Source organism: Podarcis melisellensis, assembly GCF_964234715.1.
Source record: "Podarcis melisellensis genome assembly, chromosome: 6".
NCBI lineage: Eukaryota > Metazoa > Chordata > Lepidosauria > Squamata > Lacertidae > Podarcis > Podarcis melisellensis.
The window spans coordinates 18,960,075-18,982,626 of record NC_138538.1 but is presented as its reverse complement, the minus strand read 5'-3'; positions in this window follow the sequence as shown (position 1 = coordinate 18,982,626).

Below are 22,552 nucleotides of genomic sequence, written 5' to 3'. Positions count from 1 at the left end.
CATGTGATTAAAAGCAAACAGACCAATGCAGATTAAAGCGGAAATAGGGTGGAACGGACTTATGAATAAACACACGTGAAATTGACACACACCAGAAAGTGACGGATGCCTCTATCCCAGGGCGCAATGTACACTGTCTCTGCTGCTGTTGTTTCATAACCCCTTTCTGCTTGGACCTGGAACTTCCTAATGCTCTTTTCTCTGCATCACCTTGGTAGCAGTGCCGTACCCCCTGTCCCAGGCAGCTGCTTTGCCCCCCTACCCCGAACACACAGAAGTACCAGTGTTAACATTCGTATGGAAATGTGCTGAGGCAGGAAATAGGTAACATCTGTCCCGGAATTCACAGCACCTGCTTCCTCACACAAAGTGTGCTGCTTACCAGGCCCCTCCTATATAGGAGCGGACATTATGCTGTGCAATGCCGTTCAATGCAGCCCAGAGTAACATGGGTTTTTGTCAATGGAGAGAAACAAACATTTGTCTGTTAACAATGCATTCTTGTTTTCGTGTGCACTTCTGACCCTCTATTCACATCCGAAGCAAGATGTGTGCATATACTGTCCTTGCAGTAAATTGCCCGAGACATTACATTATACACACGTTTCAATGCAGCAAAATAAAGGAAATGAAGGAAAACATTCAGCTCTCATTCACTCACGCTGGCTTCAATCCAAAATACACCCACTGACATTCTCTCCACCCCCACCCCCCTTGTTCCTTTCTTTAAAGACCTCTTTTCCACCAAGGTAAACGTGGAGGAGAATTTGGCTATTTTTCTTCACCAGCTTAAGAAATTGATTGCTTACTTCACCCTGAGAGCCAATATGGAGTGGTGCTGAGAGATAAGTTACTGGCTTTTTGCGTTCCTTTTCTTTTTGCCTGTCCCTCTGTCTTTAGCAGAAAGGAGGATCTTGCATATTTTCATGGTGTCTAATGTTGCACACTTGTACACGCCTTTTGGGAGTGAACACACCAGGAGCTTTTGGGGGAACTGGTACAGTTGTGCTGTGACTAAGGCCACATCCACACCACACATTTAAAGCACTATGATGCCACTTTAAACTGCCACGGTTTCCCCCCAAAGAATCCTGGGAGCTGTAGTTTGTTAAGGCTGTTGAGAGTTGCTAGGAGACCCATATTCCCCTTCCAAAGCTATAATTCTCAGAAGTCCCTGGGAAAGGGGGTTGATTGTTGAACCACTCTGAGAATTATACCTCTGTGAGGGGAATAGAAGTCTCCTAACAACTCTCAGAGCTGTTAACAAACCACAGCTCCCAGAATCCTTTGGGGGAAGCCATGTGTATGGTGTCAATATGGCCAAAGGATGCAGTCCCATATAAACTTAACATGTATCCCCTTAAGCTTCTCTTTTTTAAGGCTAAACCTATCCAGGTATTTCAACCACCCATTATAGGATCCAGAGCCTGTCCATAAACTGTTAAATGTGGATTGTGAACCCCTTGTTCCATCTTTAATTCCTCTTTGTCCATGTGGCACCTTGCTCCAACTATAGCGGTCCCACACTTTCTTCCCCCTAAATCCAGAGATTCCCTATGCTTTGGAAATCCAAATAGAAGAGCTGTGTCAATTGCACAGGGAGCCTCTGGATTTAGAGAGGAGAAAGTGTGGGGCCATCATATTTGTGGTGGGGGGAGAATGTTGCATGGACGAGGGGGAATTAAGGGAAACACAAGGAGTTCGCAACCCACATGAAGCTGGTTCTAGAAGCATCCTCAGAAGATAAATATCCAAATTTGTTTATTTTTATGCTCTGTGCTTCTATGGGTTCCCTTGAAGACTACCACCACCCTTGCCACATTGCCGCTCTTCCTTGTTTGCATCTATTTTCAGAGCGCCGAAAGGAAAAAAGAAGCAGGTTCATTCTCCCAAGGACGCAAATTAAATATCCTCTCTCAAAGCACCTGCTGGGGTTTTAGCCATTACCTAAGAAGTTAATAACAAGTGTGAGGGAAACGCACAGGCCATTCTTCAAGGGGAAACTTCACTTTAAAACATTATTTATTCCACCTGTTTCCTGCCTGGAACAAACTGCAGCCCCAGGGTCCCTGCTGTGTCCAGAGAGGAAGCGGCAGAGAAGCCAGAGAGACACAGACTGGGCTTTCCGGCTATCAGGAAGCCGTTCCTTGTATCTCGTCATTTTTCTTCAAATAAGAAAGAGGGCTACTTCATGAGAATGGCAGGCAGTGTGAAGGGCAAGGATAGCTCAGGGACAGGGAACCTGCGGCCTTCCAGATTTTGTTAGTGATACATGTGTCAACAACCATGTGCCATCAGAGCAAGGAGGTTTGCTTGTGCAATGGGACTTTTTCCCCCTCTCCTCCCTGTGTGCAAGCCCTGTGCCCTCCCCCAGTCTGCTCCAGAGGGTTGGGGGAACCCCTGGAACAGATCAAGTGTGGGTCACATGGAGAAGAGATGGGGAGAATGTTCTATTGCACAAGGAGAAATCTTTTGCACTTGAAATTAGATACTTGGTGCTATGTCCACAAGTCCACTTAGCTCAGTATTGTCTGCACTACCACCATGTTAAGGGTCTTAATCCAGATCACCCTCCACTATTTGCTGTTTTTAATGTGTGACATTTTAATGTATTTTTAATCTTTAATCTTGAGAGTCCCATGGACTGCAAGAAGATCAAACCTCTCCATTCTTAAGGAAATCAGCTCTGAGTGTTCACTGGAAGGACAGATCGTGAAGCTGAGGCTCCAATACTTTGGCCACCTCATGAGAAGAGAAGACTCCCTGGAAAAGACCCTGATGTTGAGAAAGATTGAGAAGGAGAAGGGGACGACAGAGGACAAGATGGTTGGACAGTGTTCTCAAAGCTACCTGCATGCGTCTGACCAAACTGTGGGAGGCAGTGGAAGACAGGAGTGCCTGGCGTGCTCTGGTCCATGAGGTCACGAAGAGTCGGACACAACTAAACAACTAAACAACATCAAAAAATCTTTGTTGGAAGCCACCCAGAGTGGCTGGGGAAACCCAGCCAGATGGGTGGGATACAAATAATAAATTATTATTACCACCACAGATTTAGCAGTGGCATTCCATGGGAGAAGCATAAATCCTTGTGCTGCCTTGAACTCCACTCAGTGTAAGCGAAGCACCCAGGAAATGGGAAAGCATTCTATCAAAGCCAAGTGTTATTAAGTCTCCTTATGAACATGCCAGTGCTGCCTCATGCTAACGGCAGATTCACACCATGCATTGGAAGCATACCTAATGCACAGTTAAAGTACACAAATCCTGGGAACTGTAGTTTCTTAAGGGTACAGGAAATGGTAGATCTGTGATGGGGAAACTAAGGTTCCCAAGATCCTTTAGGAGGAGTAGTGTGCTTTAAATGCTTGCTCACTCACTGTGCTTCGCATCTATGGTGTTGGTGGCTTCCTCATCAGACCATTAACTCGACCTGGTCCACTACAATCTGTTCTCTCTGTGGCTCAAGGAAGATGCGTTCCCTCACCCTTCTACCCATGTGGCGCATTTAATGGTTCCAGGAGATGCTGAGGACTGAATATTGAACCGTCTGTGTGCAAGTTTGCAGCCTCTGCCCAGCCTCAGGAAATGAAACTGAAGAAGGGGAATAGCTCAGTGGCAGAGCACATCCTTATATATAGAAGATCCCTGATTCAGCCTCTTCCTTTCCTTAGGGCTCATCTGCGCTTGTCCCATGCCTAGAAAGATCGGGTCTGAGTGATTTCCCACTTGGCCTGCACTTTCTAGGCACAAGTCCCCTTGCCCCACTCCGTTCCCACTCTTTAGCGCTCACTGGAGCAAACATCAATCCAAATTGCTGTTTGTTCCAACTGAGTACTATGAACCTCTAAAGGTTCCATTAATTTCCATAACAGCGCTAAAGAGTTGCTTCCCCTGGGTGGAAGCAGCAGGATAAGAGGATGTGTGGAAAAGCCTTTCCCTTTCTATTCCACTTTTCTTCCATCATGGAATTCAAGGTGGCGTACATCTAGTTCAGGGTTTCCCAAACTTGGGTCTCCAGCTGGTTTTGGACTACAGTTCCCATCATCCCCAACTACTGGTCCTGCTAGCTAGGGATGATGGGAGTTGTAGTCCAAAAAGCAGCTCAGGGAAACCCAACTTTGGGAAACCCTGATCTGTTAGGCGTCTCCCTTGCAGACACTGACAAGACTCAGACCTGCTTAGCTTCAGCAAGGTGATGACCTCATGTGCCTGCAGCCCATACCTTTGGACCCTTGTCATCTTTGGATATGGGTGGGGAATACTCCTACTTGAAACTTATGAGAGCCACTGCCAATCACAGTAGATAATTCTGAAATAGGTGGAGTAATGGTCTGGCTGGGTATAAGGCAGCTTCCAATGTTCCTGAAGCCTAAGGCTATGTTTACTCTGGCTCCAGTGCGCTCCCATCACTGGTGTTTGAAGCTGAGTACACATGACGCTAGCCGCAATCCACATGTATCCTCCAGCTTCTTGATAAATATTCCTGTTTGCTGTGTTTTCCTTCAAATCAGCTTCTGCCCAATTTGAAAACGCAAGCCGCAGTCAAGCTGAGTTAAGAGAGCCGTTGCACATGCATAGATAAACAGCCCCATGAACAGACGACAGTTTCATCAAGTTCAGGGGGGTTGTTCCAGGTGTAGAGAAATAGATCAGGCGATGCACACCGGATGAAGACATGCTTGCTCCCTCTCTGGAGTGCAAATGCGACTTGGAATGCAGCAGGGGCAAAGGACCTTGCTGCATTTCAAGCTGCTAATGTGTACATAGCCTAACAGCTTTTGTTCACGTCCATCTCTGCCATCGTTTCTTAGTTGTTCCCACCCACTGGCCTAAATTCACAGGCTGGTTTATGTGGAAGGAAGTCTGTTCAACAGGACTTACTGTGAAGTAATCATACATAGAAAGGCAGCCTTAAATCTGTACAGTGGTACCTCAGAAGTCAAATGGAATCCGTTCCGGAAGTCTGTTTGACTTCCAAAACGTTTGGAAACCAAGGTGTGGCTTTTGATTGGCTGCAGGAAGCTCCTGTAGCCAATCAGAAGCCGCGGAAGGCACATTGGACATTCGGGTTCCAAAGAACGTTTGCAAACTTTGGGTTTGTGGCGTTTGGGACCCAAAATTGATTGGCAAGGCGTTCAACTTCCAAGGTATGACTGTATTCTCCTATAGGCAGGGAGTATACAATATAGACTTGCTCTTTTCTGCTTCTGTTGCTCCATAAAGCACAACGAACAATCTGATGATCCTATATAAATAATAATTGCGATTATTTATAATGAGGTTGGTGTTTACTAGACTTACTAGTGTGTGTGTGTTTTTTGAAAATATTAAAATATTGGCCAGCTTGCTACATCTTCCTTCAGATGGGATTAAGTGTGTTCTGTGTACGAACATTTCTGAACACTTCCCACAATGTTTTTCTATTATAAGTTCCTCCAAGAACCCTCTTAATCTCCCCCCCTCTCCAACTGCACACTTCGTGATTCATAAGTACAGCTCATCAACCCTTCTTTGTAATACCCTGAGGGGATGTCCAGCTCACGGACACATCTGCAAACGAACCACAATTAAGAATGGCAAATTGTTTTTTAGGTAATGGTGAACACCTGCAAGCACCTCCTAGTAAATCAGTCTGTAGGAGAGACATACTGTGGGGATTTCTCTCTCTCTCTCTCTCTGAGAGGAATTGCTCTTCCTTCCTGAACTGCCCCTATTGTCCAGTAAATTTTGCCAATAAAACAACCATTTTCAAATTAGCAGCATGCCAATTGGAGAGAAAGAGAGAGAGAGAGAGAGAGAGAGAGAGAGAGAGAGAGAGAGAGAGAGAGAGAGAGAGAGAGAGAATGAACAGCCCTGAGTGAGATGTTCTAGGTTAAACCAGCAGGAAGGATTTGACTCACTGGGGGAAAAAACAACTAGAAAGAAAACTGCAGAGGTAAAAATATTTCCCACACAATTCAGAGTGCAATCCAATGTCCAATTTGAGCAGTCAGTCCCTTTTTGGGTTGAATCTGCCCACTTCAGTTTCTCATTTTTCCAGTCTTAAGTTTGCCACATTTCCGTATCAGTTTCCAAATTATTACTATTTTTAGGGGGGAGGAATTTCCTCCTGAAAATTCATGCTTTCTCCTAATGTTCGTGTTTTTGTATCAAATTCTCCATTAAAATGTGCTTTTGTATGTCAGGGCTTTTTCCCCAAACAGAACTCAGTTCCGGCACCTCTCAGGTGGGCGCCATTGCCATTCTAAAAAACAAGCGAGGTGTTCGTGGTGAGTTCCAGCACCTCTTTGTCAAGAAAAATAGAACTGTTGTATATTATTTTCACTATTATATGATTTTTATGCACCCTTTCTAAAATGCATATTTTTGTACACATGGAGTCACTCCAGAGGATTGTGGGAAATTAAAACAGCAGCTTGCAGATGGAGTGGGCTGGCATGGGGAACTCCACAGCCAGCATCTGTGCAGTTGTTATATGATGCCAGCCTGCAGAAGCCAAGCATGATCGAAACACCTGCACTCCTTCCTTTAGGACTGGAAGAAACCTTGCTGCAGACCTGTGTCAGGAACCCTTCCAAGAAACTGTATATAACCTTGCAAATCAATCAATTAAATTATCAATAGCTGCATGGAAACTAAATTCAATTGACCGGTTTTCAGCCCACAATTCATATTCCCTGTGATTAGTAAGCCTTTAAAATGCTACTGTCTTCCAAGTTTTCAACAGCTGTACCTTTAGGCGATCTCAGCTCCCCTAGTGCTGTTCAGACTTGTTTACAATCCTAGGTCCTGCATAGGCATTTTCACTAATAAATAAAGCTGTCTGGGCTGCCCTTGTGGCATGCGGTGTGTGAGCTTTCATGCTGCCTCTCATGAGCAGTACATTAAGGTTAATTACAAGATCATTAATTGCATCCCTCTAATACCATAGAGAGGCTTAGTTTTCCCCCATTCCCTGAAGCAATTATGTCAGCAAAGAGCAGCTTAATTGCTTTATTAGAGGCGCGCATGGATGTGTTACAGCCTACAGAGATCTCCAGGTTAGATAAGAGGCAAATATATTAGCAAGGGTCAGAAAGCTGCTCAAAACACACAAGTGGTTCAACTGTAGTTACATTCACCCTTTGCTTTTCTGCTGTTGAAAACAGTGTTCAGGGCTGTAATTCTCTGGTGCAGTGTTGTAATATAAGCACAGTTCATACCCTGTAGTGTTTCAGGGATGTCTGTGCGCGTGAATTTCAGGCCAACTCACTCAAAAGCTTTGCTGCAGAGATAGACAGAGGAAGGGGGTCTTCTAAAACAACAACAACTTGATCAGGACCAAATTGGAGGAAAGTTAACTATGAACCCACAAATTTGGGATCCTCTCCAAACCTGTGCCAAAGTTTTTCAGTTGTTTTGCCAGGACCCAAACCGTGGTGTTTTGCAGCACCCAAATTTGGGGTTTGTAATTAATGGGCCCCCAGACTGGTAGGCAATGAGCACTGAAGGAAAGTAATTGCAATAATACCCTTGGGAAATGCTATAGCTCCATATTAGGGCTCCTGCAAAAGATGTTAAATTCAATCTCTGGTATTTCCTTGTAGCACTGGTGGACTTGAGCCGTGCTTTTCTTCTGGGGGGATGCAGGGGTACGCATACCCCTAAACATTTTGTGAATCTAAGTTGGACCTCATTGAGGGGCAGTATTTTAATATGAGTAGGAAAATGAGAGTACTCCTAAACACACACACACACACACACACACACACACACACACACTCAACCAGCCCTCACACTCGCTTTAAAAAGGCAGGTAGGGAAGTGCCCAGCTTTGGGAAGGAGGCATGAGGGCTCTGGCAGGGTCCTAGAGCCCTTCCACCTCATTCCCAAATCTGGGAAAGCACTAACTAGGATTTGGGTAGCAGAAGGGAGGACTGTAGGACCCTGTCTGAGCTTCACGCCCGTATCCTTGTGCATGTATCATCGGGAGGAGGCATTGCCTAGAACCACAAAGCTTCAATGGCTGTGGTTCCTCTTTGCGCTCAGGAGAAGCTGGTCTTCCATGCTGCACCATGCTGGGCAATACCCCCTCCAAATGACACACCTCCTTCCAACAACACACACATGACACACACGCAATGTCACACACGCAACGCAGGTGTGACGTCACACAAGCGATGCATGTGTGACATCACACAAGCGATGCATGTGTGACATCACATGCGCAATGCGACGCTCCAATGCCCTCCAGTCTTCAGCCCAAGGCAGCACATCTGATAGAAATTGGGCCTTTAGTATTGTGTCACCAAACATCCGCAATACCCTCCCGTTAATTATTAGCTGTCTTAATGATTTGCTGTCTTTTCAGGGGCTACTGAAGACTTTCCTCTTCTAACAAGCCTTTTATGCTTTCCCAGTCTGCATCCATATTGGAATTATTTCTAAGGCGCTTTTATCGTTTCATTCATGGGTGTGGCCAGGGTGTGTGTGTAGGGAGAGGCAGCTATCCCTTAAATCAATAAAAATCAATAAAGATACATAGCTAACTGAGGTTCTGCCCCTCCCACAAAAGGCCTGCCCCTCCCCCCCAAAAACCCTGGCAATGCCCATGGTTTCATTGCTTGTTGTTTTCTGCCCTGGGCTCCTTTGTGAGGAAGAGCAAGGTATCAATTTAATAAATAAATAAGTTGCCCCCCTGTGCAGTGCAGGCAGTACAAAGCAGGATAGACTAGTGGTCTGGCTCATTCAGTGCAAGGAAGTCTCCAATGTTCTTAGGAACCAGAGTGAAAAGTTGAGGGAGCCCTGATTGACCTGTGAGCCTGCGGTTCCTTGCCTTTCTTACCTCAGCAGCAGCAGCAGCGACAAAGAGTCCCAGTGGAAAGATTTTTTAGAAAACCACAGGGCTGAGCGTATGTGACTCAGCTACCATCCTTCCTCTTGTTGGTATATATGCTGCCTCAGCTAAAACTGGCATGTGTTCATATTGTGAAACTTGAACTTTCTCAAGGGTTAAGAGCTGTTGTGAGTTGTGACTCCTGTCGCACTTTTCATTCTGCTTCGTAATTGGCGCTTTGTTTTATCTTCCCAGCGGGGAGGTTGGGCTGAATGCAAAGTGGCTTGCCCAAGACTGCCCAAATAGCTGAGTAGAGAAACCTGAATCTCCCGCTGTCCAGACCCATGACCCAATCACCTGTTTTTCTCAGAAGTATTTCATGTTTGTTCAGCAATCACGTTGGTCATGGCTACTGATGCATCAGCACTTTCCACAATGCATGGGGGGTAGCATTAATCAGCTTCTGCAGCACAGAGGTGGGCAAAGTGGACTCTACCGCCCCCCCCCCAGGGTGTTTCAGGAAAGGGAGCAACACAAACAACAGCATGGAATGGGATGCGATGGGATGGGATGAAATGAAATAACATTTACAATTTGGCGAGGAATCCTTCTCTAGGGTGGTAATGAGTGTCTCAGATAATCAAGTGACTCCCATCTGCCTAAGATCTGCACTGAATAATGTCCAGTGTGGTGTAGTAGTTAAGAGTGATAGACTCGTAATTTGGTGAACCGGGTTCGCTTCCCCGCTCCTCCACCTGCAGCTGCTGGGTGACCTTGAGCTAGTCACACTTCTCTGAAGTCTCTCAGCCCCACTCACCTCACAGAGTGTTTGTTGTGGGGGAGGAAGGGAAAGGAGAATGTTAACCGCTTTGAGACTCCTATGGGTAGTGATAAAGTGGGATAACAAATCCAAACTCTTCTTCTTCTATTAGCAAATACGCCAATCAGAAAGGCACAACCAGCAGTTATGTACCAATTCAGTATACCCTGGTAACCCATAAGCACTTGAAATTCTACCTATTGGGGGAAGAGCCATAATTCAGTGGCAGAGCAACTGCTTTGCATGTAAAAGGTTCAATCCCTGGCATCTCCAGGTAGCAATGAAACTATCCCCTATCTAAATCCCTGAACAGCTGCTGCCAGCCCGTGTAGACAGTACTGAGCTTTGGGCCAGTGAGCTGACTCAGTATAAGACAGCTACCCCACTACAATGGCAAATGCGGAAGATCATAGAATGTTGTATTCCTATGATTCTTTTGGGGGGGGGGAGAGAGAATCATTTTGCCAGCCTCGTTGGCCTTAGTCATTAAAAACCTGTTGCTTCCAGGCATTCAGTTTGTGAGCTGAGTTCACCCCGCATAAAAAGCCCACCTCTGCAAAGCACAGGAACCTGCTCACACAGAGCTCGGAGGCCCATGGCGTCATCTGGATGACGTTTCCTGTTTATATCCTGTCCCTGAGCCTTTGTACCGGTTGGAATTCAGTTCCTGCCAACAGGAAAGCAGAGATAATTCATGCAGGAAGCACTCACGGTGAGGATGAAGCGAGCAGGGCATTGCCCGGGCTTCTTGGTGGGCCAGGATGTGAATAGCTTCTCGACTTCCTTTGTAAAATAAAGTCAAATGTTGATATAAATGGAGCCACTTTCCTCCGACTCAGCCGCCTTTCCCCTTTGATATGAATGAGCCAACAAACACTTTTCAAAACACTTCGCGTTTAGCGTAGCTGCTCAAGGCTGCTGCTCACTCGCTGAGCTTTTTGTTCTTTTTAACAGCAGGCACCCTTAAAGGTGCTTCAAGCCAGCTTATGCCAACCTGGCACCCTCCAGCTTTTCTGGACTACAGTTCCCATCAGCCTAAGCCAGCAGTGCTGGGGAACCTTTTCTCTGTCGAGAGTCCATTCCAGTGTGGTGTAGTGGTTAAGAGAGGTAGTCTCGTAATCTGGGGAACTGGGTTTGTGTCTCCGCTCCTCCACATGCAGCTGCTGGGTGACCTTGGGCTAGCCACACATCTTTGAAGTCTCTCAGCCCCACTCACCTCACAGAGTGTTTGTTGTGGGGGAGGAAGGGAAAGGAGAAGGATAGCCGCTTTGAGACTCCTCAGGGTAGTGATAAAGCGGGATATCAAATCCAAACTCTTCTTTAGATGTAACCTACCAAGAACCACAGACCTTGAGTCAAACTTGAGTACACCAGAAACAAAAGAGGCATTTTGCCACCTCTCTCTTTGTCTCTCTCTCTCTCTCCCTTTGTACGCCACCCCTTTCTCTCTCCTTGCTGTTCCCCTCTGCCCCATTTCCCCTTTTTGCCACTCAACTGAATGAGGCTGAAACCTCATTGGCCTCATATTTGGACAAAGAAAGTGGTTTTTGACCAGTGTGGAGTGGCACCCTGGGGTGACTTGAATGATGGTCAGAGGTGCCAAGGGCAAAACTGGCCTCTGTGCCTCTTTCCTTCCCTCCCTCCTCTGATACCCTCTTGCGTCTCTCTCCCAAAGGCTTGCACAGCTGTTTGTCTCAGCAGCCCTGGCTACACGCTCCCCAGGCGAATGGTGCCTCTGGGGCTGGCCAGGGGGTGCTTCCCAGGCCCCTGTGTGGCAGAGTGAGGAGACACCTCTTTTTGGAGCGGTGGGTGGCATCTCAGAGACTGGGGAGGCAGCTGCCCAGAGAACTCCCCATGATAGGAGAGAGGAGAGGAGGGAAGACTCCGGAAGGGATGGTGTTCGAAAAGGGGTGAGAGGCTGCCAGCTGGGCAGGCAAGGGATGACACAACTGGGCTCCTGAGCCCCACAGGGGTGCCGCCGAAAGAATGTAGTTGATCAAGGGAGCCATGAACTCAAAAAGGATTTCTAATCTCTGGATTAGAAACCTTTCACCCACTTCCAGGTCACATACAGACCTACAAAAAAAATATATATCCAGTTTTTTTAAAAAAAATTATCTGGTTGGGCCCATTGTTATGAGCAAAAGGTAACTGTAGATAAATATTGTTTGGCTTTGCTTCTTAACAGGCTTCTTCTGGAAGAAAGTGTCTGTAGGACACCCTCTGATTCAGCAGATTCTTTTATTTTCACCCTCAAGTATTTGCAGACATAACAACAGTCTTCAGGGCCAAGCAACACGGCGCGTCGCTTCACATGCTAGGAAGCTCTGAAACACAACAGTTTCCCCACAACTATGTGAAGGGAAGTACCTTTCGAGATATCTGTGGAACACAAGTTTACAGGAAATTCTGAAAGCAATTAATCTGGAAAAGTGACCAAGATTTATTTGTGTTGGTGCAGCCGGGGACAGAGGGATTGAAATGGAGAGTCTAGGTTTCAAGGTGCTTGGTCTCAAACTATGTGCCAGGGAACACTTATCACCAGGGGCTTCTCAATCAGAAAATCAGTATAAATGGCCAAGGGTCCCCAAAATACAGCTTGCTTATTCCTGGCCATCTGCTGCAATTCATTTCCTCTGAATATGGCATTTATTTCTGTATTTAACTTGCAGCCTTGCAGATGCTGTTGGACTCCCACCAGCCCAGATATCATGGCTAATGGTCAGGGGTGAGGATGGGAATTGTAGTTCAGCAGCAAGATCATTAATAAGAGAGTTCCTGCCCCCATGGTCGCAGTCTAAAAGGCATGGCACAAAAGCAGAAAGGATGCAAAAGGAAGACAGAAAAAAAGGTTTTTTTAATGTTTAATGTTTCATTATGTTTTGATGTATGATGGAAGGTATAATAGTAATAATAATAATAATAATAATAATAATAATAATAATAATAATAATAGAATTGAATAGGATGCCTCTATTTTCATCAAAGAAATGTTGGAAGGTATGTATACACCGAAACTGAATCCTCACAAGATGTAGGCCCTTTGGGTGAATGGTTCCAATGTCTGGAACTTAGGCTTGTTACCTGTTCTGGATGGAGCAGCACTCCCTCTTGGGGACGCAGGTGGCGCTGTGGTCTAAACCACTGAGGCTCTTGAGCTTGCCGATTGGAAGGTCGGCGGTTCGAATCCCCGCAACGGAGTGAGCTCCTGTTGCTCTGTCCCAGCTCCTGCCAACCTAGCAGTTTGAAAGCACGTCAGTGCAAGTAGATAAATAGGGACCACTGCGGCGGGAAGGTAAACGGCGTTTCCATGCACTCTGGTTTCTGTCACAGTGTTCTGTTGCATCAGAAGCGGTTTACTTATGCTGGCCACAAGACTCGGAAAGCTGCCTGAGAGACACCGGCTCCCTCAGCCTAAAAGCGAGATGAGCACCGCAACGTCATAGTCGCCTTTGATTGGACTTGACCGTCCAGGCGTCCTTTACCTTTTAGCTTTACCTTGCACTCCCTCTGAAAGAACAAGTCTGTGATTACTCCTTGCTCTGATCTTTGCCACTGGAGACCTAAGTGGCCTTGGTGGATAGGAGTGTTGGCTTGTATGCCAGCTACAGACAGTGATAGCTTGTCTACAGTGGTCTATGCACAGGAAATCCTGAGGCTGGATTATTGCAATGCAATCTTGCATTTGGTGCAGAAACTGCAGTTAGTGCAGAATCACTAGTATAGCTTGTGATCTACCTTTCATCAGCAGCATATAGCACTGGTGCTGAGGGAACTGCACTGGCTGTCAGTATGCTACCGGGCCAAGTTGTTAGTGTACAAAGCCATAAACAACATGGGAGCAGGATTTCCGAAAGATCACCTTATTCCTATATCCCTGCCTCATAAGTCAGGCAGCACACAGAGCTAATGCGCTTTGCACAGGCAGTTTAGCAACTGCTGCTCTTCCTGGATTGTGGGTCCTTAAAAAAAACAAGAAACAGTATTATGTAGTTCTTTGTAAAGATCCTGTGCTAGGGAAAAATAAAAACAATTCCTATTCTTATTATAATGGTGGTAGTGGTTGGTTGCTAGTGGAGTGTCTCTCAACGTAAGAACAGGTACATGTTGGAAATAGCACTGAGGTTCCGGCAAAACATTTTGTGCATACAACAAATCCAAAATAAGACATTTGCTTTGAGATCACTACTTTGGGCGACATAGAATGGAGACTGGAAAGGAAGAAAGCTCTGTGTTTGCAGAAGCATAACTGAGACCAGATTTTTTTGGACAAAAATGCTGCTAACTGGTGGCAATGCACAAAGAAGCGAAACACATGGTGCCATTTTCTCTTTGCAGGACTGGAAGCATAATATAGGTTCGCAGATCACATTGAATCTGGAATTAATAAAGACACTGAAGTTGGACCTCTCTCTCTCTCTCTCTTTTTGACAGGATGCCTTGCTTTTCAACAGAAGCATGTTATAACAAGGCCATCTTATACTTTCCCTCAGCCAAGGTTTCCCTCAGGTTACGGACACTTCAGGTTACAGATGCTTCAGGTTACAGACTCTGCTAACCCAGAAATAGTACCTCGGGTTAAGAACATTGCTTCAGGATGAGAACAGAAACTGTGCTCTGGCAGCGCAGTGGCAGCGGGAGGCCCCATTAGCTGAAGTGGTACCTCAGGTTAAGAACAGTTTCAGGTTAAGAACTGTATAAGACTGCATTATATTGTTAACCCTAATATTCAAGTAAGGAAAATCCAGAATGGGGACCATATCTTGCCCTTCACCTCAGGCAGCAAACTGTCTTGGACTGGCCCTGAGAAGCAAAGCTAAACCTTTGTTCTAGAAGCTTCCCCCTTCCCCCTTCTCCCTCCCCTCAGCCCATCTCCAAGCTCTTTCCAGGAGCTACTGTATAGCACTTTGTGTTCTGTGCTCGAGATCCCTGTCTAGACACTGCCCAACAATGAACTGAGGTATCTTCTGTTTTTCAATGTGCCCCGTTGTCAGATGGGCTTTGCCTTCATTCAGTAGCTGTTTATTTTTCTTTCTGTTCCTCTCTGCCAAACAGGCTACCTTTTTCCCCCCCTCCTCCCCCTCACATATCACGGTTCCCTTGGGTTAGCAAGGCTGGTTTTATTGGCAACGTATCGCAACCAAACTGTGCTCATCACGTCAGATTGAGCAAACACTCCGCTTTCGCCTGCAGACTCTTTCTTCAAGGGGACACTTTGGCTTAGTGTCTTCCGAGGGCTGTTTGCTTGAAGATGCTTTGCAGCACAGAAGATCAATCATATACCTGCTCCACAAACCACTTGAGCCAAAGTGGGCAGGTTATAGCCTGCATGTTATTTATGTGGATGGAGTCCCAGTTGGTTTTAGCGGAGCAAGATGTTTAACGCCAGAATCCCGACTACCTGAAATGGGCTACAAGCAATGTAAAAAGAAAACCTGGTCCTTCACAAATAAATAATGCGCTAATGATTGCCATATGCCTGCTCTGGCTCACTCGCTGCCCCTTGTACTGGAGATAACATTTTAAAAAAAAGAGGAAGCTTGCTTATACTAAATCAGACCATTGGTCTATCTCCCCCCACAACCCCCTGGTTTTAATATATGTGAGTTTGCTTTGTGCATGTGTATAAGTTGCATTGAGCTGCTTGTGGCAAAGAAGCGACTAGTATATTTGAGCATGAGACTCAGCTACAATAGTAAAAAAACCCAGCATTTTGAATGAGTTATAAATATGCAACACCAGAAGGCGCTGGAGAGCAAAAAAAATGTTCTATGTGATTTTACATAGCGGTTTTTTCTTTTGCAAAACAATTTAATTTCTGATTTATTATTTATAGTGGTCCCCCCATGCCCTGTGTGTAGATCCACCTATGATAATAATCTAGCTAAGTCTTGTCCACACTGACTAGCAGTGGCTCTCTAGGGCATCAGACAGGAGTCTTTCCCAGGCCTAGAGATGCCAGGGACCTTCTGCATTCAGAGCAGAAGCCTATGCAAGGAGGGACTACATTACAAACATGCAGTTTGACCCTAAGAGAGATACCCATCCTAAGGAAACCACCTTCCTTGGAGGTTTTTATGCAGAAGTTGGATGGCCACCTGTCGTAGATGCTTTAGTTGAGATTCCTGCACTGCAAGGGGTTGGACCTTCAGGTCCTTTCCAATTCTACAGTTCACATGATGCTTACATAATTTTCATAGCAATCTTGCCATACGTCGTCCCACCTAGTCCAGCCAACAGTGGTTTCAAAAACATTTAAAATATGCTTTTAAAAAGACATAATTTACCTTCTGTGCTGACCAAATTCTGGTGCTTGATTTGGCTTCTACAGGTTGCCTTAGGAGGGCTGCCTCTGTAAATACTCTCCTCCCCCTCTTTTTTATGTTAACAGAAAGGAGAATTTATGTTCATACACCTACTTTCCGCACATAAAAAAATCTTAGGGCTGAGCCTTGTGAGGAACCTGGTTTCCAGAAATGGAAAATGGAAAAGAAAAAAAGGGACAGTGGAGCCAGAATAAGACCCTTCCTGCAGTATAGATTTAAAGCAGTATCATACCACTTTAAACAGTCGTGGCTTCCCCGCAAAGAATCCCAGGAACTGTAGTTTGGTCAAGGGTGCTGGGAATAGCCACTCTGTGTGGGGTAAACTACAATTCCCAGGATTTTTTGGGGGGAGGGGGTAGCTCATCAGTCACCTGCACTGGACTTGAGTACCTTTGTATTCTCCCGAGCACAACAGACTCACTGGAGTATAGAAGTGGGCATTTCATCGCCTGAGAAGCCATGCCAGGGACAGAGCTTAAGGCTACTGAGAGGCAAGGTAAAGAAGATAAACACACCCAAAGCAGGCATTGCTCCCTTCCAAGGCCAGATCCCTTTCAGGGATTAGGCCAGCTTGTGGTCATTTGAGTCATGTGTTTACTTAGTTATCACTGTGTTGGCCAAGGATAAACAAATCTCTGCAGGCTTCATTTACAGGACGGGACAGAAAAGCAGGTCATTCTAAACAAGCCAAGAGAACTTGGGATCGGGCAGCTGCAATGGCATGCCTTGCAGGGGCATTGAAATCACCGCAGTTCCTGCAAAAAAACACAGAAAGTGGGATGTTGGTACCTATATGGTACAGCTCATCCGATGACCAGCAAAATAACAACAATAACAACATCTGGCTGGATTTCCCCAACTAAATATTAAAAACAATACAGCGTCAGACATTAAAAACTTCCCTAAACAGGGCCGCCTTCAGTTGTCTTTTAAAAGCTAAAAGCTAAAAGCTAAAACCAAGGAAGTACACTGTTATGTACTGAAGTTCTCACCCTAGGCCAGCAGGGGGCTACTGTAGATAGTTTTCACACAGGTCCACATATGCAAATAAGGGATTGAAAGTGACGTTCAGTGATTGGTTAGTTACAGAAAGGGTTACAGTTGCATTGTAGTGGAGCTCTTTATAAGCAGGCTGGCTGAACCCTTCAGTTCTGTTCTGCTCTGGCCTGTGAATAAACAAGAGCTGTTTGAAGAATTGCTGTGTCGTCTGATATGTTCACCCACAACTTAACATACACACTGAAGAATTGGTTTTGTCCACCCCGCATTGGGTTGCACAGGTTACTGATTTGGGTTTTATGGGTGGGGTTCTTGTTTTCCTCTCCGCCCTGTTTTAATTTTGCTTTTTAACGGGACCTTCTGGTGAGTGGCGGGTAAGAAATGCAAAGGATGATAGAATAATAGAATTGTATGATTGCAAAGTTGGAAGGGGCGGACCAGAAGGGTTATCTAGTCCAACCCCCTGCAATGTGGGAATCTTTTTGCACAACGTGGGGCTCAAACCCACGACTGTGAGATTAAGAGTGATGATGATGATGATGATGGAGCAGTGGCGGACCTACATTTGGGGGGCCATGAAGCTTGAACTGTTACGGGGGGCAGCCTTCGCAACCAGCAACAAGGTCTAGGTAACCATTGTTCTCTTCTTCAATGGCATTGCCTTTACAACACCTGTGCTGCTGACTCGCAAACTTTGCAATTGTTTTTTGTTAATTGTTTTTATTAAAGATTTTCTTGGGTTACAGGAGTCCATACAGCGTTTCTGCTTTCAGTTCAGAGAGTTCTTTTCTGCAAATCATTCAAACATTGGGATTGTTGAAATATATACAACAGAAAATAAATCAATTTGAGTCATGCGACTCCCAAATGCATCCACTAGACCCACTTTTTAATAGCAAGGCGGACTAATGTCACTTCTGGGCCCCCTCTGGGATTAGGAGTCCTGAATCTTAAGTGTCATTTGTTTCATATTAGATCCATTGCTGTACTAGAGCCACTTGGAGAAGCGACGGCAGCACAGATCTGGCAGCTGGGTACCTGCTCACGATGCAGCACAGATCTTGCGAAACTCACAACTCAAAAGACAAAATGTAGCCTCTAGCCATGCATTGTGACCTAACAGCATTTTGCCTCTTTCACTGTCTGCTTGGCACTGCGACTGTCCATTCAATGGCGCAATTCATGGCTGGTGAATTGCCATACAGTGGTACCTCAGTTTTTGAACATCTTAGTAACCGAACAACTGAGAACCCGAACACTGCAAACCTGGAAGTAGGTGTTCCGGTTTTCGAACTTTGCCCCAGAAGCCGAATGTGCTCCTGAGCTTCCTGTTGCACAGTAAATTTGAGTCCCACCCCCCATCGTAATTAAGACTTTCCCCCTCCTGTTTGTAATCTTGAGCAGCTAATTTAAGCCCCCCCCCCACCACCATAATTAAAGCCTTCTGTTTCTGATTGAAGTGTTCTGAGGTGATATTTGGTGCTTTTGTTTTTGCTGGATTTTTTTTAGTTTTTGTTTGTGTGGCTTTTTCATTTTTTGTGACTGTGGCTTGTTTTTCATTTTATGATTGATTGATTGATTGATTGATTGTGTGACTGTGGAAATGGATAAAAGCCCCCCATCCAAACAATGACTGTCATCAGTGCAGGTAAGAAAAAAAATTATTTTACTTTCTGTCATCTACAATACTGACTTATTTATTTTATAGTACAGAACATTGATTATTGCTTTCATTTTATGGATCAATGGTCTCATTGGATAGTAAAATTCATGTTAAATTGCTGTTTTAGAGGTTGTTTTTAAAGGTCTGGAATGGATTAATCCATTTTGCATTACTTTCTATGGGAAAGTGTGCCTTGGTTTTGGAACGGACTTCTGGAACGGATTAAGTTTGAGAACCAAGGTACCACTGTATTAATTTTGGCGGACCATAGTTCAGTGGCAGAGCTTCTGCATGCAAAAGATCCCAGGTTCATTGCCTGGCTTCCCTAGGCAGTGCCCAAGGCGGTAGGGACCCTAAGCTAGTTATAAGGCTTAGTTCATACGCTGATGATCCTCCAACTCTACAATTTCATGATTGTATAAGTTCTGCAGGTCTTGCCAGTGCCTGAGTAAAATGCACCTCTGACTCACAGGCTGGACAGTCCTCAGTCTAGCTAATATCTGCATCTCGATCAGTTACGCTCAGTGCAGTATATACCGCAGGGATCCGCGCGTAGGCTCTCGCATACTTATTTCACTCAACGCAAATTGGAACAGACATGACGGAAATAAGAAGGCGCAGCTGTGGTTCACCTTCTTATTTACAGAGCGCTTGCTTTTTGCCCAGATGTTCCCATGCTGAGAAAATGCGGAGCAGCACAGCTCATAGGAAATACAAGGAAATACTTGCAAATGCTTTACATGCGTGAGGTTGTGTTACCATGAATGCACGTCCAAAGGGCTGACGGTTGTGAAACAAACCACACTTGACGTCATCAGCGGCTTCGAAGAAGAGGACATTTCTCTCCCTGCTCCTGCCCAACACACACCAATATCCCAAGAGATCCACAAAGTTGGATGGCCGTAGTTCTTTTCTGAACGCTTAAAGGAACCCAGCCTGCTTATAAGCAAGCTATCAACCTTGTGCAATCTTTAGCTGGAGGGAGAAACATCTCATCTGTTGTATACTAGCAGGAAGGGGGAAGACGTCAGTGAGCTGCTGAATCTCTACTGCCAGCTGGTGGCTTCTGTGGAAGTAAGGACACTAAGTGTCACACAGGATTGGGCCTCTGTTCCAACAAGGCTATAGGATGCACTAGGTAGATGCTCTAATTAAAAAACAGAAGTCGTCTTTCAGCTGCATTCCACAGTCTATTTATTTAGGCATCAATTGTCCTTCACCAAATCATCCCAGAATGGGGCATGCACAGCATGTTATGGTGCCTATATTAAAACCAAGGCTGTGCTCACATTACTGGCTCCAAACACATCTAGGGCATCCTTTTTCTTAATTTGGATGGATGCCGGTTGTGTGGGGAGAAAGAACTCAAAACTTGGGCTGTGTACACATCCTCATTTGCTTCAGCCCCTGTTCACTCCCACCAGTGGTGTCTGCAGCCAAGTACACATGCCACGAGCCGAAATCCATATCTATCCTGCAGTTTCTTGAGAAATACTTCTGTTTGATGTGTTTCCCCTCAAGCCAGCTTCGATCTAACTAAGAAACTTTAGCCACATTCACTTTGTACTTTAAGATGGTGTGTGCATTTCAGAGAGCCATTGCACATGTGCAGATGACAACTTTGTGAGTAGTTTTTTTATTGGGTTTGTAGGGACAAGGAAACCCAAAGGGTCATGAGCATTCGGTCAAGGCACCCTGCCTCCTCTCTGACACAAACAACACTGTGCAAATGCAGATTGACACAACCCTCTCTGTGTTTAAGCCGCTCATGTGAACATACCCCATAGGTGTTCAAGGCAGGAGAAAAACTGTTGGGTCTCCCACTGAAATAAGTGGGAATGAGAATGAATGAAGACAACGAAACCAGTTGGAATTCCATGGGAACACACATGCCATTCTGATGCATTGAAAACAAAGTGAATAAAAAAGTTTAATAAGGAAAACAAATAGCAAAACAAAAGCATTCCCGTCCACCCCCTGAACACTTCTATTTGGGAGAGCATTTCTTCTCCATTTCATAAAGTAGTTCACAGGTGTCAGCAAGCCCAAATGGTAATTGATTTCCTATCTTTTCTCTGGGATGCAGTGCATTTGGGGCAGAGCTGGGATGGAGAAGATGTACACGCTCAGCTCTTTTGCAAGTCCCCGGGTTCCTCTTCTTGGCTTCTAAGGTACGTGCACTCCTTGCGCAGGGCCTGAGAGCCAGTACAGGTGCTTCATCTGCGTAAGCGAGTCCTTGCTGGGACATGGAACTGATGAAGCAAATGATGTTGGGCCAAAAGCTGTCTGGAAATCACTCAGCTGCTCCCCACGAGCCAAACGATACCTGCCAATTTCCAGCCCGAGATGGAGCTTTTCCTGCACAGTGGTGTGCAGATGCAGGCAAGAGGGGATAACGGTGCAAAAGAGCAGATCTGAATGTCTCACTTCTGTTCGCTGCCAATTCTTTCTTGGCTCCAGGGCTGCGATCCTTGCTTTGCAAGCTAAATCAGTTGTTTCCGAACCAAGGCTGCAGAAGAGCCAGTTATCAGCAAACAGCGGGTTTTGGGGCTCCGTGGTAGAGCACAAGCTTGGCGTCCAAAAAGTCCCAGCTTCAGACCCTGGTATCTCCAGGTCGGACTAGGAATGTCCCCTGCCTGGAACCCTGGAGAGCCACTGCCTCCTCTTCATCGATAATACGGAGCTACTGTCATTATTTATTGGACTTGCCAGTCATTTGTTGCAAAGAGGCAACTTACAACATTTGGACAAATGTGTTATAATATTGGCACGTTTCTGCAAAGGCACATGCAATTCATATATATAAATTTTAAAGAACGGCAGATTATGACAATGGCAGCGATGATTACCAGCAGGTGCTAGGTCAGGTTGCAATGATTTAAAATACAGAATTAAAAACAGAGAAAACTGATTGCAGTCACAGAGATTGGGCGGGTCCAGAAAACACACGTCTCAAGTGTCAAAGGCCAGGGTAAAGGATAACTCTGCTGGATCAGAACAAAGATTCATCTAGTCTTGCATTCGGCTCATACAATGGCCACTGGGAGCCCCCCAGGCAGGATATGATTGTAACAACACTCTCCCCTCTTGTAAGGAACCTTCCGGCGTCCCTAAACAGAAAAAAGAACCTTGCATTCCAGAATGAAATATTCTAACATCGTCCATTGCCTAGTCTCTATTGGTGATTGTCTGGGGTTTTTTAAGTGTGGGAGCATTCAAAAATGTTATTCTCCACTGGCAACTTTCAGTGACGCAAGTCTGTTCTGCCACCTTGGTATTCTATCATTGCATTCTGCTGTGTGCATAGACCAGGCTGAATGTTTATCCATAGTTTTAGAATACAGTCATACCTCGGGTTGAATGTGCTTCGGGATGAGCGCGTTCGAGTTGTGCTCCACGGCAATCCGGAAGTAACGGAGTGCGCTACTTCTGGGTTTTGCCACTTCCACATGAGCAGATGCTCAAAATGACGTCATGCGCAGAAGCGGCGAAAAGCGACGCGCACACAGACATGCCATTGCTGGTTACGTTTGCTTCTAGATGCAAACGGGGCTCCAGAACAGATCCCGTTCGCATCTAGAGGTACCACTGTGCTCTTATTCCACTTTCTAGTCCCCAGAGCCTCTGAAAGCAGCAAATATTTCATAGCAAAATCACAGTCAAGTAATTAAGAAGAGAAATAACATGGGCCCCATCTGCACTGTACAATTAAAGCATTGCCATACCACTTTAAGCAAGCATGGTTTTCCCCAAAGCATCCTGGGAACTGTAGTTTGTTGAGGGTGCCGAGAGTTGTTAGGAGGCCACTGTTCTCCTCGGAGAGCTACGATTCTCAGAATTCCCGGGGAAGAGTGATGATTGTGAAACCACTCTGAGAATTGCAGCTCTGCCATAGGTTCGTGCCACATGTTGTTTTTGTTTTTATT